Raw genomic sequence first — 20,560 nt, forward strand, 5'->3', positions numbered from 1 at the left:
GCGGCCCCAAAAGGGTGCTGCCTCAGCGGCTCTGTGGCTCCTGCCTGTCCCAGAAGCCGTCTGCCCCCGTGGTCCCCACTCTGACCTGTAGAGACTAAGCTCGGCGGAGTCCCGGAGCCAAGATGGCGCTCCCTGCAGGGCAGGTCACTGTCCTCCGACTGGGAGGGTGCCGGATGTCTCTCTGCTCAATTTTCTATAGATTGGAGTCAAGGTGTTAACACAAGCCAGTTCATGAGATTGATTGATGACATTTAACCATTGTCCAGGAAACTTGTCCAGTTTGAAGAGCTAAAATTTCATGTTTATACAGTATTATCTCATAGTTGATAAGGCTGGTTGAACTTTAAGCAAAGCCTATGTGCTTTTCCTGATATAATGATATTTTTTGTTTCCCTCTATTAGTCGTGACTGTACTTTGGTTCTAATGTGTATTTTTTTTTCAGCATATTTCATACAGTCTTCATAATTCCTACACAGGCTCTTGAATATTTTAATTTAAAATTACTTCTTTATTAACATCCATGTATTGTCTTATTATTTTTCTTCTAATGTTTAACTCTCTCTCTTATTTTTCTCACCATGAAAATGATGCAGAGACTAATGCCATCAGAAGGATTGCTGCTTTGTGTCTCAGAGAGCTTTTTGTTCTAGTGTTTTCTATGCACTAGACCACATGAGATAAAGTACATGACCTCTCTTGAGCCAGCTTTAAATGTTTGGAGGAAGTGGAAGTCCACCTTCCTTAACTTCCCAGTGCTAATCTTGTGCCTGTTGGCTTGTGTTCAGGGGGATGACCTAGTTGTATTTTTGATTGAAATGTGACTTAACAGTTTTTAGCTCAGAGGTGCCTTCTTCTCTAAGGTTGATGAACTTGGGAGATTTCCAGAAAAGTATCACACTCATGCTGATTTTACTGAATCTGCATTGTTCACATAATAATGGTGTGCAGTGTTTTTCAAAAACATATACCTTATTTTATAAATTCTCTTTACATGTTCCCTTACTCACTAAATAAAGGGCAATGATTTCCTTATATAAAGATATGGTATAAAAAAGTTAAAAGTTAATAGATATCTTATATTAACAAAACACAGTATCACAAGCCACCATATCATAAATAATTTAATTCTAAAAGGATACAAGGGAAGCAGTTTCTCTGTGATGTAAAAAAGACTTCAAGTGAGCTGGTGAAATGTCATCAGGTCAAAGATGATGCAGTGTTCACAGAGAGGATGTGAGAAACCACAAAACAAGGCTGATTCCATGCAGAGACCCAATGAGGACTAGAAATGGGCAGCTGCTGAACATCCCAGATGAACTTGTGTGAAGCAGTTTATTTTTATTTACATGATAATGGAAATAATATTCTTGGGAAGAGGATCTTTCCTTTTGGATCACTGATTTATGTTGTCCAAGCTGTGTTAACTGCTTATAGTTATCATTCTTTCCTGATTGTCTTTAGTTTTTATGTATCTCACATACAGTTTTATGAAAGCCCTTTGTGCACTTCCTTATGGAGATATCCAGCTCTGGTCCAGGCATATGCCTGGTGCCTTCCATGGACCAGTTGAGTATCATAAATGCATTGTGACGAGAGATCCTGTCCCTCTTTTAGAATTATAATACATGTTCTCAGCCTCATATTTCTTGCCTCTCAATTGAACTATTGGAAATCCCAACATTGGCCAGTAAATGCTCAGTCTGTCTCACCCTTCGTTTCTCTACTGGATGCACATATAGGGTGACTAAGTGCTCTTCAGGTGATATGCAGTGTGTGTGTGAGTGTGTGTGTGAGTGTGTGTGTGTGTGTGTGTGTGTGTGTGTGTGTGTGACTAGGTTTCTGAAATATTTCATTAGGCAGATTCCTTCTTCACCTGCATGTTCCCTTTACACACCAAATTAGATTCTTGAGTAAAGAGCTTAAGTGACTAAACTTTCAAAGTTAACTATCACAAAACACGGTACTACCCAGATAATGGAAGAAATGAATACTGTTCAGTAAGTGTATCTGGGGCCAGCTAGAAGTCAACATGTGCCTTCACTGATGACTGTGCAAGCATTGCCTAGTTTTAGGTAGGGCAGCTCTTATTTGAAATAAGAACATTGAAATAAGTATTGAAATATTTAGCATACAGAAGATGCATCTGTTGGTTTTCAACCACAGAACAAAATCCACACCTGGAGTGATAATCAGAAGGATCATGACATCAAACTTCTGCTGGCCACTTCATTTGACATTTCCACTTATTGATGGAAAGGAAATCAGGGCTTAAATAAAATAATGTTGATCAGTAGCTTGTAGGTTTATATTTCACATGATCAATGACTTGAGTTCTAATCTTTATTAGAAAACATTACTACATTTTAAATATCTTTGGGCCAGTTAGAAAGTTCAGAATGTAAAGGTACTTGACCCCAACCAAGCCTGAGGTTGATCCCTGAGAGCCACAGAATTGAGAGAACAGAATCTGCAAATTCTCCTCTGATCTCCATGTGCCCAAACACACAGGAATATCCATATGTACACACGCATACACACACACACACACACACACACACACGCACACGCACACGCACACCACACCACACCACACCACACCACACCACACCACATCTTATAAAAATGTAGTAGGAAATGAGTAAGTTAATACTTTATACAGTTGGTCCTACAGATCCTATCCATGGCTTTGCCATATTAGTAGAGCACTACAAGAAGGACATCACATCTTTCTACATTATTGCTAAAGTGGCTTCTACACTTTGACTTTACAAGTCTTAAAATTGCTAGACTGAGAATCAACCTCACTAACTAACCACTTCCTTCTTAGGGGTTCTTATTTCCCATGATCAACAACTTAAGACTTCTTCTTTTTTTTTTTTTTTTTTTTTTTTTTTTAGGTATTTTCCTCAATTACTGACACCATTGCATACACTAGCAAGATTTTGCTGAAGGGACCCAGATATAGCTGTCTCTTGTGAGACAGTGCCAGGGCCTAGCAAACACAGAAGTGGATGCTCACAGTCAGCTATTGGATGGATCACAGGGCCCCCAATGGAGGAGCTAGAGAAAGTACCCAACTTTAGACTTCTAATCTTTATTAGAAAACAAGTTATCCAAGTTTAAGCATCTTCGGGTCAGTAAGAAGATATAGTGGGCAACAATACTCTAGGTTTTGTTTTTATATCTGGCTACCTGGTTCAAGAAAAAAAAATTGGAAAGTTTTGTTTTCCTCTGTTTAAATCTTGGTGTGTTGTATTGGATTCCAAATTTCTTTTGAAGTTAGATCCCAGGAACAGCAGAAAATTTGTTTACTTCTCATGTATCAAAGAAATGATGAATCCAAGCTCTGAAGAAGCAGAGAGACTGTGGCACCGTCCGTCTCTGCTTTGCAGTAACACGCTACCCAGGAAACTGTGGATTGGTGTAGAAGCATGTATCTGAGCATCTCCTGAGCAGGAAAGCTAACCCAGGGGTTTAAGAACTGAGCATCTCAGCTGTGTAGTAAAGAATGTTCATAATCACCAAAAGAACATTTCAGAAATGTGTTTTGGCTCAATATGGAAAACCAGCTGATTTTTGGCAATGCTGAATGCCTTCTGCATTCCATGCACTTTAGCACTCTCTCATTAAAGCTACAACCTCTGGCCCAAGAGAAAGAGATTCGTAATGATTGTAAGGAAAAAAGACAAACTGCTAATCAAACATTTGATAATCACTTAAGGCTTTGAAAGGGTGTTTCTTCAACTAATAAAAGAAAATTAAATGTTTACTTTAGCTTAGATAAATCCTTTTCACCTGTAGTTGAAAATGGATTTTATTTCTCATATACTATATGCCAATTCTGTTTCTTCTCTCTCCACCACTCCTAGTTTCTCCACCTCTCCCCTCCCATTCATCTCCACAGTGTAAATCAAAGAGTTTGTGACTGGATTGATACTTCCTTTTATTGGTAGCATGCAGATTACCTACCTGTACCAAAGGTTCTAGAAAATATGGTGAAGGCATTATCTCTACTTGTTTATGTTGAATGCAGTGTGTAGGTGTTGTGTTCAGTAATGTGCTTTGCTGTCAGTTTGTGGCAAGTAACCTATAGTCTTGGCAAAAGCCTGGATTATGTAGATAACACTCATAAGACTCATTTGGTCCATATTTCAATTACATACGATACTATCCCAGTACAGGGAGCTTTATTTAGTGACAAGAGATGCTAAGTTGGTGCTCAATATCCCCATAGTATAATCTTATACTATTTTGTTTCTAAACTATCCCTCAAATATAACTTAATTTTAGCTGTCTTCCCCTAAGTTCTCTCTCCCCTCCCTGTTCCTACTTGATTCTGCCATTAAAACCTGCTATCTCCCCCACTGATCCATAACTATTCTGTTTTCATTTTCTAGGGAGATTTATCCCTTTTCCAGTCTTTATACCTAATTTCTGTGATTCTATGGGTTGTAATTTGGTTATTATTGACTTAACAGCTAATATCCACATATAAATAAACATATATCAAATTTACCTTCCTGGGTCTGGGTTATCTCACTCCAGATGATGTTTTTCTAGTTATGGCCATCTGCTTACATATTTCATAATGTCATATTTTTAAATGGCTCAGTAATACTCCATTGGATAAATGTACCATTCTTTTCTTTTCTTCTTCTTCTCTCTCTCTCTCTCTCTCTCTCTCTTTCTTTCTTTCTTCTTTTTTCTTCTGTTGCAGAAGATCTGGATTCTTTCCAATTTCTGGCTATTATGAATAAAGTAGCAAGACATGGATGATCAAGTGTCTCTGGTTGGATGAAACATTCTCTGGGTATATGACCAAGAATCGTGTATAGTTGAATCTTGGGGTGAATTGATTCCCATCTTCCCAGGAATCTGACATACTGATTTTCTTAGTTACTGTCCAAGTTTGCACTCTCGCGAATAGTAGATGAATATTTCCCTTACCACATGTCCTCTCCAGCATGAGCTGTCACTTGATTTTATTGATCTTAGCCATTCTGATGGGTGTAAGATGCAATCTCAGAGTGGTTTTGATTTGTGTTTCTCTGATGACTAAGGATGTTGAACATTCTTTAATATTTCCCAGCAACTTGTGTTCCTCTTTTGAGAACTCACTCTTTAAATCTGTGCCCCATTTTTACTTGACTTATTTTTCTTGATATCTAGATTTTTGAGTTCTTTATGTATTTTGAATATTAGCCCACTATTGACTGTGTAGTGGATGAAAATCTTTTCCCATTCAGTAAGCTGCTGCTTAATCCAAATGTCATGGTCCTTTGCCATAAACAGCTCTCTTAACTAAAAAGAGAGCTTCCAACAAATAAGAGTATCAGCATTTTTATCCCTTTGAATTTACTAGCTAGTTCTGGGAAAGAAACCAAGACCTCAGTCATATATGTATGTGTATTACACACACACACACACACACACACACGCACGCCCACACATACACGCACACACACACATATTATATGTGTGTGTATATATATGTGTATATATATATATACATATATGTATATAAATATTATCCCCACTGACCTTGCCATGGGCAAAGGCTCTTTTAATTTTGTATGTCATGTATGTAATATATTATGATTATGCTTACCTTCACTCTCATTCATTCTTTCTGAGCCACTGTTTCTTTCCAATTAGACTGTCTCTTATATGTGGACATATGCACTACATATACACAAGTATGTACTGACGCACCGTTGCTGTGTTTACATGTGTAATAGTCATGACATATCTATAAGACAGCATTTCCCAGTGTTCCTGGGTGGCTCTTATATCTGTCTTTAATGATGTTCCCTAAGTCAATAATGTTTTAAGCAAAAATTTACTCCAAGAATCAGAATGCAAAGGATTAGGATGTAGCTTACTAGGAGCAATAAACCAGTCCCAGGTATCACCTCCTCCTCCCACCAAGGAGAGAGAAAAATTCCTAATCCATTATCAGTTCTACATCCAAAGAAAAGCTTTGTAACAGTCAAATATCAAGGCATAAGATGTCTGGCTTGCTTCTGGAGTGGTGCTTTAGTGGACTCATTATCACTGGGGGAGATAGTCTGACCAGGGCAAGGAGTAAAGGGGATTCAAATGACAGAAAAGTGACCTGATACAGTGACACATGCTAATCTTCAAAGGGTTTGTCTAACAAGAGAATCTGAGTTGTGCATAGTGCTTTAAATGATGCTACAAACTACTGCTAAATATATTTTCCCTTTAATATGAAAAGAAAATTCCCATTGGTTTGCATCTGTATATCCATGGCTTTTAGCCACAAATATACAATCTACTCCGTACTTTAAAATATATTTCTCCAATGCACTTATAAAAGGTGAGTGTGTGTGTGTGTGTGTGTGTGTGTGTGTGTGTGTGTGTGTGTGTGATGTAATGAAAAGAAATTGTCTGTTTCACTAAAATAAATAGCAGATGTGTAGAAGTTCAGATCTAAAGGCCTTTCTCCTAGGAGCCCCAAAGTGGGATGGCTTTGGGATGATTCTGGCCCACCAGCATTTGCCTAAATACCAAACACAATGCCTGAGGGTTGAGTCTCGGCTTGGTTGCTTCTTAGAGTTGGCAGAGGTGTCACTTCCCAGAATAAAGAGCCAGATGGCTTCTGTGAAGCATATGTTCTGAGCTGACTCTATGTCCTATCACATCATAGAATCAGGACACATGCTTGCACTCAAATTCAAGAAGAATCAGAAACAGGGTTCTGATATCTGCTTTGGTTCTACGTGAACAGTTGAACTTTTCCAAACATAAAACCCACGTGCTCCAGGTTCTGCTCAGCAAAGCAGCTACGCTGGTCTACCTCCAACAAGCCCAGATATTATCATCTAAATTTTCTGGTATGGATAGAATTGGTTCTTGCTCAATAAGTAACATAAATGCTACAGCTGCAGTTGTGAAACCTTATTGTATGATAGGTCTTCTTAGGTCTTTGGAATTTTCTAAATTTGTTATTACATAGAGAAAATATGATTTGCTATTATTATAATTACTACATTATTATTATTAGTTGCTTATATCACTTTATAGATGAGAAACCTTACTAATATATTAATGAGAACAGAGACAGAAGGTTAGGGTTCCCCGGAGTCTCACTGGCTGCAGGACACCATTCTCAGAAAGGAAATACAACTCTGAATATTGTTATGTAAACTCCGCATTGCCCTATGAGCCTTTGAGAATTTTTGACTCTTCATGAGTATCTGCATAATGGTGAAAATATTCAACTCTATTAATATAACCTACATTTCCAAATATTTTCTGTTGTTAATATCTAGGCACATTCGAATTTTTCCTATTTAATGTATACTGCAAAAATTCTTCGTACGTTCTTTCTTTCTTTTGTTCCTCTGTTCTTTTTCTTTCTTTCTCCTTTGTTTTGGGATGGATCCAGCTGGCCTGGAACTCTCTCTCTCTCAAGCTCTGGATGGCTCTACCTATGCTGTGAGCTTACTGTCAGGCTTTCTAATGCATGGTCTAGGTGTGAGCTGCCACACCTGGCTTACTTTCTTCCTGCGTTTCTATTTACTTCCCTAGAATAGAATCCTATAATTAGAATTGCTGAAAATTGCCACATTGAAAGTATGAATGAATGTTTTCTGAAAAGCCATTTTCTGGGAAGCCAGTGCCACACTTCTGCTTGTACTATTATGAAGAAACAATTTTGTAATCTCACCTGTTATTATTCTGCATGCTTGTTCCAAATGTTGACTGTGGTGCCTTTAAGTCCATGGTGAATGCTTCACAATAGGTTACCTAAAACATATTTGGCAGCTGTTAAGATACAATGTTCTTGGTATGAGTACCATCCATTAACAACATGGAGTTTGAGTGATTCTTGATATTCTGATACAGGTACAAGGACACTCAGAGAAAGTGTTTTGGGATGCAGGAAAATGGAGTTCAAAGCAGCTTCAAACTTGAATATTCTTTCTTCATTGCCAATATGTTAGATGAATTTTTTTTGATCACTGCTTTACTAATTATTTCCTTGTTTACTAAAGAAGTCAAACACGTGTGTCCTGGGAATATACTTGAGTTATTTTATTAATTCTAACAATTTTTGAAGTATTATACAGTATTTACTTAGGAGTTATGTTTCCGATTGTAAATTATCCTTTAACTACTTATCTCTTAGTATTAAGTATTTATTTAAAATATATTTTAATGTAGTAGAGTAATTGCAAATAGCATCTACTTTTATTTTGATGTTTAAGAAAAGGACTTTTCTCTAGTATAACATGCCTGATGTTTTCTTTGTATAAGCTTAGAGGTTTCCAAAGCACTCTTGATCTCTATAAAACTGTATGTAAATGAACATCATTTACTTTTATTTTTACTTTGTATTTCTTTGTGTTTGTCTCCACAATATACCTGCAATTGGTATCCATGCTGGATATTACAAATGTGTTTTTCTTTCTAAAATGTAGGCAATTTTCTCCACATCTCCTCGACAATTTTTTTTCCTTTGCACTTGTAGTTCTTTTAATGCACCCTTAATTTATGTTTCTCTCTGTCTGTTTCCATAGAGTCCATGTCAGTTTAAATTAAATTATACTAATGAAAATGGCAATTAATTTTTCCCCTCCAAAATTAATCTGAGGGTAAAGTAATTCGCCGCCATTTCCATATGTAGCATGGTTGTACCTGTCAGGTGCTGCGTACTGTTGAATGCCAGGATGAATAAAGCAGTACATTTGGCAGGTTCCCATATGGTACCATAAATATGTACATTCCTTTCCGAGTCATTTCTGTATGGTGTTAAATGTTGTATCACAATGACATATTTTATCATTAGAGCAAACATCTTTAGCATCCATACTCAAAATTTTCTTTATGATATGCAGCTTCAATGAACTCAGGAAAAATTTAACAGGCTGTAAAATTACTCCCATTAGAATTTTTGCTTGATTTGTATTAAAAATAGAAGTTAATTTGTGCAAAAGTGATATTTTTATTGTAAATACTTTTCCACTCATGCTTGCATTATCATGCCTTAGTTCGTTTTACAGCTTTTTATAATTTTATTTACACAGCTATTCATAAGTTACTTTATTGATTTTGTTGTTACTGCAGCAACAATTCAGGTTATTACTGCTACTACTGGGAAATCACTTTCATATATTTTGAACGGTTTACTTTTTATTTCTTACTATTACATAGAAAAGTTATTGTTACAAATTTACCTTGCATCCTGGGAATATGCTTGAGTTATTTTATTAATTCTAACAATTCGAAGTATTATACAGTTGATTTAAGACCATTTTGAGGTTAACCTTCATGACTGCTAAATTGCACTTTGCTCTTGAAATAAATGATGGAAATTAGGCTACAGTAGTAATGTTTTAGAAAGTTGATGTAGGGGATAGAATTTTTCACCTTATTTTAGAAGAGGTTAATTATAATAACATTCAATGAGGACATATAGATATTATGTTAAACAGATATATAAATCCCAGCCCTTGTAGGGAACAAAGGCTTGATTTGTTTCTGGGATACTTGAAGACTTCTGTATTTCAAGATTCCCTGAGGCACTGGATCTTTTATTCTCTCTGAACAATGACCACTTTTCAACTCAACCTTCCCAGCTCCTATGGTTAACATATGACAAAATCTTTTACCGAGAAGGCACTTCTCCAAAATCACCCAGATATCTCAGGTCAGTATAAAGCATCTAAAATCCACGTGTCTTCTGTGGGTCAGCAAGTAAAACACAACAGTCTCCAGTACAGTTCCTGTTAGATTGATCCACATAAGCCTAGACATCTATAGTAGAAGGGAAGACTGGACTTGAGAAGGGAGACACAGACCAAAGAATACACTGACCTCTGTCATGGAAAAAGCAATCCCAGATGGTGCCATGTCTACCTCTTTGAATGTGACACATCATAATCATAAACAATAATGTTCAATATGGTCTAAGACCAGGAAGTCACTTATAATAGAACTTTACTGTTTGTCTTAAAAGAAATGCTCATATTCTAATGAATAGAAATGTCCTGTTTGATAATTTACTGAGCAGGTAATGATGATAAGTGTTAAATGAGACTTACTTTTTGCAATAACTTCCTTGGGGTGTTTGTTTAGTGGGTCTATGGCCTTCAGAAGATTAGAGCAAATATTAGTTCTGGCTACAGGATGGGGACTAATAAGCAATGAGTAACACCACAACAAGGACAAAAGAAGCCTGAGAGATTCAGGTTCATACTACACAACAGAGGTTCCTGCATCATAAAATTTTATTCTTTGGACTTGCAAAATTATTCTATAATTCTTATTTATTTATTTTCTTGCATTTAAAAAGTCATTTAAGGACATGTTGGGGTACTATGTATCACATGAAAATGTTTTTATATCTAAGCAGCTATACTTCTTTTGTATGGATAGACTCACCACCATTTTTAATGTAATGATATTCACTTTATTGTGATACTAAGGAAGGGACATTGACTCATGTAATATGTACAAGGGGACACGATGTTAATTTCTTTTTTGTTTGTTTTGTTGTTGGTGGTGGTTTTTTGTTTTTTGGTTTTTTTTGTTTTTTTTTTTTTTTTTGGTTTGTTTTGTTTTTTGAGATAGGGTTTCTCTGTGTAAGCCCTGGCTGTCCTAGAACTCACTTTGTAGGCCAGGTTGACCTTGAACTCAGAAATCCACCTGTCTCTGCCTCCCGAGTGCTGGGATTAAAGGCCCAGCTTAAAATGTTAATTTCTTGGTGACCTTTAAAAGATGGGTAACGTATAGTATGTTCAAGTGCTAGCATGAAGTTACCATCTCAGGTATCATGACCTCATGACCAGAGTATCTTTTCTAGCATCTACCAAAATAAAAGATTAATATGCCAAACATATGCCATTTTTATGTGACTTGTGTATTACAGTTTGGTTTGCATCTACTTCACAACTGATTGATAGGTTATATTTCCTTCAGTTTTAATGTTTTATCTAACTTCTTATTATAAAAATTCCTATCACTTATCCAATGCATTACTGGATCTATCACATTTAAATCAGATCTTTTAAGAGAATTAGTGATGGAATATTTTGTTTCTCAATGTAGGTTTGATGTATTTTTTTACTCCACTGTAGTTTAATTAATTGCCTAAATTAAAAGCCATTTGCCATTGGCTCTTTTTATCAATGTATTCTATATCCTTGAGCTCATCCCTGAATATAAAAATTTTTTATTCTATCTGTACGGATAATTTGCATATTTTTTGTTATTACATTCTAAAGAATATAGCATATCTATTTTCATAGCATTGACCTTAAGTCTTGTTAATTACTATTATTAAGATACAACTTAGATAAGCTGCATTTGGGCTCCACGCATATACTACATCATTTTCTGGAAGCAACTTGCATATCTGAATATTTTACCTTTTGGTGTGGCCTGGGAATCAATGTGAAAGGGATTCACATGTTGCACCTTCATCACTGTCATCACTGGAAGAATTTTGTTTTTTAGTAGCACAACAGTTTAAAAAAGTATAATTAACTCAATGAAATATTTTCCTTTATCATATTCATTCCTGTATATTGACCCAACGACCTTGACATGAGCTAGTTTATTATAACTCTTATAGATAAAATGAAATATTTGTAGTTAATAATGAAGATAAAAATTTGAAAGTTATCTTTCCTTATTGTAAATACAAGGAATGGGCTAAGGTGGCATTTTAAAATATACTTATGCATGGCATATAAAAATAAATACGGTGATTAAAGAAAACGTTCCATATGGGCAAAATGTTCAAAATTTCAATCAATAACATTGTGCTAGAATTAACTTAATGATTCCAACTAATGACAGGACTATGACTGTGACACATGAGCTTCCTTTGCTCAGTTCCTTTCATATACTGATTCCTGTGTCAGAAAGTACTTATGTCCCCAGGGCCACTCTCATATAGGCACTAAGAGCCTTCCTAATACTCAAAAGAGCTGAACAACCTTGGCATATTTTACAAGAGTAAAAAGATGTAAACTTGAATTCATGGTAGGAGAAGGCTCATGAAGCTACTCAGAGAATGACTTTTGGTATCTCTTTCTGATGGAGTCCTGTACATCCATGCTCAGAGATCTCAGCAAAAAAGATGCAACAGGAATGAGTTATGGAAAATCAAGTGAACTCATTTGGACTCTGAGCTCCAGAGTCCTAGCTGAAGTTAATTACATGAGCCAGCATGTGAATGACTGACTTTAGTTGTCTAGACTCCAGTGTCCCTTTCCCTAAAGCATTGTCAGGTCTTCATTCTAAGCCATGCTTTGTAATATACTCATCTGACTACCTGGAACAATAAAGAGTAAAGCATCATCCATGCCTAGGCATGCCTTTAAAGAATTAACTAAAAGTATCTCATATAAGGTATCCTATATATTCATCAGCTGTCATCTCCAATTAATTCATTACTGTTTTTCATCTCTGGGGAAGACAGATATTCCCAGCAGTCATTAATTACCTGTTGCTCTTCCTCAAGGAATAGGGTGTTGTGAGATCACCTTTATTCATATTGTATGTCAACTGGTGTTGTCATCTTTGACATCTTGTTTAAACAACCATGTTGTTGAGTTTCACACATGCTCCTCTCTATAATATATAGAAGACATTATTTCGCAGCAGATTTCCTGATCCTTTGGCCCTTAGATTTACTGGTCCCTCTTCCACAGTGCTCTGTGATTTTGGTGTAGGGAGCTGGTTAAATATGTCACTTGAGCTGGGTACCCCACTATCATTCTCTGCATTTTGACCAGCTGTGCTTTCTGTAAGGTTTTCTATCTGCTGCAAATAGAAGCTTCTGTAATGAGAGACACAAGACATTTACCTGTTGCTCTAAGAATATGCATTTAGAATAGTGTTGGAAATGATACTTACTCAAGAAATGTCAGTTGTAGGTTCACCTTTAGTCTCCATAGCTTCACAGCCATGACTAGGTGGCTAGATTTCTAGTATGAAGCATAAAGCCCCTCCTACTGAGTGCATCTAATGTCCAATTAGATAGGTGCTTGTTACTACTGAGATACAGTGCCAGTGGTGCACCTGGGTATCTCTTGTTCTGCTAGCCATTGTGGGTCTTGGTGTCACAGCTGGGTAGGACTATTGATTCTTTTTCCCTTGACATCTTGCATAAGATCTTCTGGTACTATGAAAATCATCCCTTAGGGAAGAGACATTTGGGTAGGATCCAGCTGGATTCCTTCAAGTCCTTTGTCTAAAGTATATGGTGTCTTCAGTAACAGAAACTCACGTTCAAGTTTTGTGAAGCAATGAAATGCAACAGTGATGCCTTTATACACATACACAAATACATGCATTTATTATGTAATCTTATGTAAATGTAAAGCAATATTATTCCCTGTCTTTTGTGGGCATAAAACCTGGAATAAATACAGACACTAGGAAAGGAAAGGGGGCTATGATGTGAGAAGAGAAACTGAAGAGAGATGATGTGAATATGAGGAGGGGGAGGGTTTGAAAGGTGAGGAGGAAGGTAATACTGGGAAGAGGAGAGACAAGGTACAGATGACTCTAAGGTTTGAAAAGTCCAGAGCCTCTTATCAGACTGTTTCAAGAGTTCAGAAGTTATCCCCCAGAAGCCAACTAAAGGCTAGCCTTGTAGACAGTCATTCTTGGAATGTGTAGGGTTTGGGTAATATAGATCTACTGTGTTGAACTCAAGATGGCCTATGGTATGAGGAATAAATGAATTAATCTATGCAATGTAGAGCAGTGTCTGGCAAAGAACAGTACGGGGCACATGTGAGGAGGACATAGAGGACAATGATGATTCTTCTAGTAAACTCTGAGCTACAAGGTTATTAACTCAGACTAGAACTAGTATTTTATGAACAATGTAATGCATTCCCCATGTTTATAATGCTGTGTATTTATTTGATGTATTCATGGATGGATACTTTAATAAGATGTGTGTGTGTGTGTGTGTGTGTGTGTGTGTGTGTAAAATACAACATTCTAAAACTTTGTTCTTTTGTACTTTACAGAGCCCTAAAACCAGCAAAACAATAATCAAAGGTACAAGGAGTTGAAGAACACAACCTATATCAGGTACAGGAGTCATTCCCCATAACAATACATAATAAGCATTGCAATGATAACTGTTCAAGCATATTACTTCTTTGTTAACAATCTGTTTCATAGCAGTGCTTGTCTGGTGACTTAGATAAGTGTGAATGCATACTGAAAGGCAGTTGAGTATATTATGAATATAAATTAATTGCTTTGTCTACAAAGGTAATATTTGGAAGCTTCAGGTACACTGGGTATAGACAGAAATGTGAAAATTAACAAAGTATCATTACCCATTAGGAAGCGACCTCTGAAAGGCTTTTACAAGACTGCACAGCACAGGAATGTTCACTCTTGCCTTTACAGAACTTAATGTCCAGTGGGAGAAATAATATAAGCAAATATCCATATGTGAGAAGAGTTTATGATTAAATGCTATTAAGGAAAAGTGCAGCATTCAATAGGGCAACACACTGAGAAAGAATGAAATAGTTTACTGAGTTTGGATAAATAGAGTTTATTTTCTGGGTGTCTTTTAAATTAAGACGTAAAGTGTGAGCTTATATAAAGATACTCAGGAATATTTATGAGCATAAAATAAAAATGGAAGGAGGAAACAGAGGAAGATGAGGAAGAGGAGGAAGAAAAGGAGAAGAAAAGAAGGGAGATGGAAGGAAGAAAAGCGGGATGGGAAAAGAAAAGGACTAAGAAATAAGAAATAGAATGGGTAGTGTGACATCATTATGGTCATGCAGGTGGAGACAGACATGAGCTAAGTTTAAGGTGAAGAAAGAAACCAGCCTGGCACGACAGGGGCTTAATATCTATCATAAGGTGACTATGGACCATTTGCCTTTTTAAATTTAATGTATGTTTTGTTTTTGCTGTTGTTCCTGGCCCATGTATTTTCTCTTGATTCGCAGCACAGAGATGGTTTCAGATCTCTCCCTTTCCCTCAAACTTTGCATTTCATCTCCTGGGGAAGTACAGTGAAATTGGGTCACTGCTGATTGGAGAAGTGTCCAATGGTTTCTTACCTTCGGGTGCAACTTCCCTGTAACATAATTCATATCAAGGTCTGAGGTAAAGAGAGGTTGGAAGTATCTGAAGGCTGAAATTATCAGCTGCTTTAAGCACAGAATAACAGCATCAACTCTTTATACATCGTACCAAAGCAAAATCAACACACACACACACACACACAAACACTACTATTAAAGGACCTTTGGGGGGACCACCAGCTCTTGAATAATGGGAGACATTTATTATGAATGCCTAGACCTTATAGTTAGGCTCATTCTCAACTAGCTCATAACTTAATAACTCACCTGTTCTATGTTTGCCACGTGGCTTATTAGTTCCTCTCCCACAATCCCATCTCTTCCCGAAAGTCCCATCTTCTCCCTCCTGACTTTGCAATAGGCCATAAGATTCTTAGTTTACTAATCAGGTGAGAGAAGGAATGTTTACAAAACATTAATACAAGTGATGTATCAAAACTTGACCTGTAATCAGATTCAGAAATGCTGGTTTAGAAATCAGCATTTGTATGATATAGAGATAGCTTTTACCTAATGTATTAAAAAATCACTCCAGGGGACTGGAGAGATGTCTCAGGAGTTAAGAGCACTGGCTGCTCTTCCAGAGGACCTGAGTTCAATTCCCAGCAAACACATGGCAGCTCATAACTGTCTGTAGTCTGTAACTCCCGTTCCAGGGGATCTGGTACCCTCACACAGACATATATGCAATCAAATCACCAATGTACATACAATAAAAATAAACAAATTATTTTTAAGAACACATCACTCTAACACACTACACACACACACACACACACATACACACACACACACACGCACGCACGCACACACACACATTGGCAGACATCTATGTGCAACCACGAACTTGAATGTTTAATATTGTACGTTTATGTTCTACTTATCTAAATATTTCCCAAATCTATTTATAGGATTGTAGTGAGAGTAGTTTCATTAGATTTTCTTGGAATCTGTTTTAACATATTCCTTTACAGCTGAGCCAAGCATGCTTTTAGGAACTGAGGCCCATTTTATGTTTATGGATACTAAACCAGCACAGGTAGTTTCCTAAAACCCAGACAACTGATGCCAGGGTATCTCCTCACATGGGCGGTTTAACTTCACCTAGCACAGGGTATTGCCTAGATTATATGGCTAGTTGCTTCAAGTACTCAGTATATTTGGAAGTGAAGAGATAGCTTTAGGTGACAATAAGGATCTCTGAAATAAGAGCTTAATAAATAATGTTTAATAACAGCATTAGCAATGTTGGTTTTTAAAGTCAAATCAACACAGGAAAACCACAAAATTACTGTTTGCATCTTAACTAACCTGACTCATTTCTTTTCGCCAAAAAATGCTTAGTCTTAATTTTTAAATTCTCATAACTTAAGCCCACCCTTAATCCCCAGATCAAGCAAGCTTCTTGCAGCGGGGCCAGCGAGTAGAGCCGAGGCTTAGGTCCATATGTTAAAGAATATATATGCTGGGATTGCCTACATGAGGCGACAAAAGTCCCAAGGACTCAGATCTATAGCTCATTCACACTTTACCAAGAGAAAGTTTATCACTTCTGTATGAAAGACCATGGGTTTTTATAGATGAATTCAACATCTTAATTATTATTGAAAAGGAAGGATTTCAGAAATAATTCCCCAAGGCTCTGTTTTACCTGCCGAGAAACACGAGGTAGTTCCCTTTCACTATTCATCTTCTCGTTTGCTTTCTACTAAGGAAGCATTTCAAATTTGGAATATAACTAGAAATCTTAATTGAAAATAGTTTCTTAAGACAAGGAAAAGAAAGGCAAAGGATCAACATGGATTGACATGGAAGCAAGTCAAGAGGAAAACAGAAATAGTGAGATCACCCGTACTGAGCAAGAACCAGTGAGGGCTTGAAGGGGCCTCTGAGAATTTGTTACACAGTTGCAATGTGAACTTCCTGAGGCCCTTTTTCCGATGAGTAAAATCTCTCATTCTTCATAGGTTATAATTCCCAGAGTTTTATTTTCTTTGTTAGGAAGAATAGTGGTCTTCCATTCTGAAGTCTCGGATACACATCAACTCCCTCCCTCTCTGCGCTGCCCTGGATTCTCTTTAACTATTCTCTACATTTCGTACACACTATCTTTATCTTTAGATTTTTCTAATTTCATTTTTCAGTACGATTTCTATTTGACCTGGTGTCTCCAATTACATACTGGCTGGTGCTTCGTACGCAACCTAGATGTATATTAGTGAGCACTAGAAAGGAAACAGCAGGAAGCCAAACCAGAAAGGATGCTAGCTTTGTGGACATGTACCACGATATCTAGCACAGAGTGTCTCCAGTGAAAGCATGGAGACTGCTTATCGATTGTGTCCAACACAGGCAGACTCAAAGGCAGATTCATTGATGTTTTCATTCAAACTGGCTCTTGGCGGTGTTATAATGTTATAGATTCTTCCACCCAGGCTGTAAGCTCCACTTATAGTCAAGGCAGCATGTTGCTGAATTGCACATGGCACTTTGAGGCTTACTCAGTAGGTGCTCAGTGTTTGGTTCATTGAGTGACACTGTCAGTTCACAGTATCACAGAACAAATAAGTCCACTTATGCTATTCTTTGGGTTAAAAACCATGCCTCACATAACGGCAGGAATTATCCGAGCTTCCAGTGAATGCTGCCATTAGATGAGATCACACCTATATGCTGCTTCCATTGTATCGGTCACTTTGCTGACATTCATGGATAGTCCACATCCTTGGCCATTTGTCTTTAATTTCATTTAGAATCCTCTCTTCCTACTACCATCCTTATTCTTTTTCTCTTTCCCTCTCACTCTTTCTCCCTTCCTTCCTTTATTTGTCTCCAAATTTTTTGACATACAAATCTTTAAATTCCTATTGAACAGGAAATTCATGGAGCAGCGCTAGGTGCCCCATGAGATTATTATTTCACTACTTTAATATTTGTTTAGTTTTCAGAGTGTTCTGTGTTTGACATCAGTAGAAACTGAGCTCAACACAGAGTCTATGAAACCCAAGTGACATGTTCTCTTCCTTTCCTCTCTCTTCTGTATCATCTTATCCTTCCCTTCCATGAGAGTCAACCACGAGAAAACTCATGATTTGCTCCCATCCTGACACCTGCATTACTGGAGAGAGGAATTCAGCCTGTAAACATCATGACAAAAGACTTGTCAGTTGGCTGTGTCAGGATAAATGGGTCCTCGATTTCCTGTTTATATTCTTCAGAGTCAGGGGCCAGAACTGCTGCTCTCCAGTGGAACCTTGGTTCATTGAAAGTTTCATGCATCTTTTTCCATATGCCTTTTCCTATGTTTCATCTTTGGTTAATAAGTTGCATGTGCATGATGTTGAGAACTGTTTCTGCATATCTGCTTCTACAGTCTCCCTGCCTCTTCTCTTGACATGAAGGGGTATACCACAGGTAAAGATTGAGTGGATCTTGTTTCAGTGGTCCTTTAGAATGCATGGCATGCATTTCCATTTGCTTCTGGTCACCAGGAGAATCTTCAGTTGCAGTACTACATCCTGCTTCCAACATCACACCCCAAACATAGTGCAGGTTAATATATTTAGTTGTTGGCATAGTCTAATAAATGGGAATGAGCATCTTCCCAATATACAAAAGTGTATCCAAGGAATAATATAGTGAAATAAATTGTCCAAGAAGCCAGATTAAGCAGAAGAGCATGGTAAGCTGACTGATAGTCGTTGTCAGTGCTTTAAGCACTTGCTAGTCACTTGGTGAATGACTACAATTATAGATGCCATGTGAGAGGAACTCCAGCATATACACCAGAATAATATGGCATAAAGGCAAGATTGTTACATCAATCAAAGAGCAGAGACTAGTGAGAAAATGTTCACAGTACTTATCAGGGAAAAGAGGAGACAGAAGTTCTATGTGACAGGGATGAAGGCAGAGGTATGTGGAGGACAGAGCAAGAAATGACGCAAGAGGAGTGCAGAGAGAGGGGCCAGAGAGAGGGGTGCAGAGAGAAGGGTGTAGGGCTGAGTATAGACCCAGCTGCAGTGCTGGTAATATTAAGCACTGAAAACCAGTGTTATGGAAGGCTGAAGAGGAAACATTTCTATTTGTTCCATGTACTTTATACATGTTCGGTGCTTATTAAAAGCATATCATACAAATGGAGGGTATATCTTCTCTTCACTTTTCCTCTTGCTTGAACAGAAGAAGTCATGGAATTGACCTCTACAAGCCATCAGGAAGGTAGGCAAGGAGAAGTAGTGAAGTTGTCTCATGATAATATATATATATATATATATATATATATATATATATATATTTCAGGCATAAAGTACATTCCCAGTCCCTCCATGTTTTAGTGCCTGCCATTCCTTTCTGATCACAGAAGACAACTCATGATATGGATGGATTTATTAAATCAACCCATAGCTTGTTCTAGTTCTGTGACATGTCTTAGACAATTGCAGCATGAATGTGTAGGGGTCTTAGTGTCCTTGAATGTAACTCTTCACCCCTGTTCATTTGCAGTCACTTGTTTAGCTACTCAATTTTCCTTGCTTCCCACTGTACATATTCTTATGTTCACTGTAGAGTGATTTTACTGAGTAAATATTTTAAGTTATGATGTGTGGTTGTGTGTGCATCAGAGAGCTAAGAATCCAGCAATGAAAAAATGTTATATCCTTTGTAGATAACCCTGGGCACTATGTGAACTTCTCTACAGAGCTAAAGTGAAATTCCAATAGTCACACATCGACATTTATTCTTGCCTACAATAATAAAATGCAGAAGACAGTGTTTGAATAAAATGTGTTTTCTGTCTAACTTTGAAATTTTAAATTTCAAAAAAAAGAGAGAGAAATGCATCATCCGAAACTGTAGATATTTTGATCAATACTGCTTAGAATTTGAAACGTATCATCATAAGCAATTCAATGAGCTCTGTGAATTAATAACCTTAATGATATGAGGAATTCCCAGAGGATATAATCAAAACTTTAACTTTCATTTTGCTCAGGCACATGAAACCTAACTGATCTTGGATATGTATGTGTGTATATAATGTGTGTGTGTGACTGTGTCTGTGTCTGTGTGTGTGTGTTTGTGTCTGTCTATGTGTGTCTCTGTGTGTGTCTGTGTGCATCTGTGTGCGTCTGTGTGTGTCTGTGTGACCTCACTTAGAAGGACTTTAAAGCATCTGCCACTGTTCAGGCCACACTTCTCTAGCCTTCTCCTTGAATAAATATAAAATAACCTGTGGTCATATAATAATCTCTATACATCCCTGCTCTTGAGACACAGTGGAGATGTACTGCTGGATACCATATTTGCAATACACACTTTAAAGAAAATATCAAGGAACAACCTTTGTCATTTAAATGTAGACATTAACATCTCATTATTGCATCATTGCCTTAAGTTCTTATACATGTTATTCTTAGAAGACAACAGAGGTTGTACAAGCTTGCAATGCCAC

The 20,560-nt window shown here is 37.2% G+C and overlaps 1 protein-coding gene across 3 annotated transcripts in view; it reads left to right on the top strand.

Annotated features, from left to right (window-relative positions):
• Positions 1-20,560, top strand: part of Inpp4b (inositol polyphosphate-4-phosphatase type II B) — a 748,293-nt gene that overhangs the window by 350,833 nt on the left and 376,900 nt on the right. For all 3 annotated transcript variants that reach the window (XM_029480343.1, XM_029480345.1, XM_029480344.1), the window contains exon 3: positions 14,020-14,083. The gene's annotated coding sequence lies outside the window, so the exon portion shown is untranslated. The remainder of the gene's footprint in view (positions 1-14,019; positions 14,084-20,560) is intronic.

This window comes from Mus caroli, chromosome 8 (assembly GCF_900094665.2).
Source record: "Mus caroli chromosome 8, CAROLI_EIJ_v1.1, whole genome shotgun sequence".
NCBI classification, from domain to species: domain Eukaryota; kingdom Metazoa; phylum Chordata; class Mammalia; order Rodentia; family Muridae; genus Mus; species Mus caroli.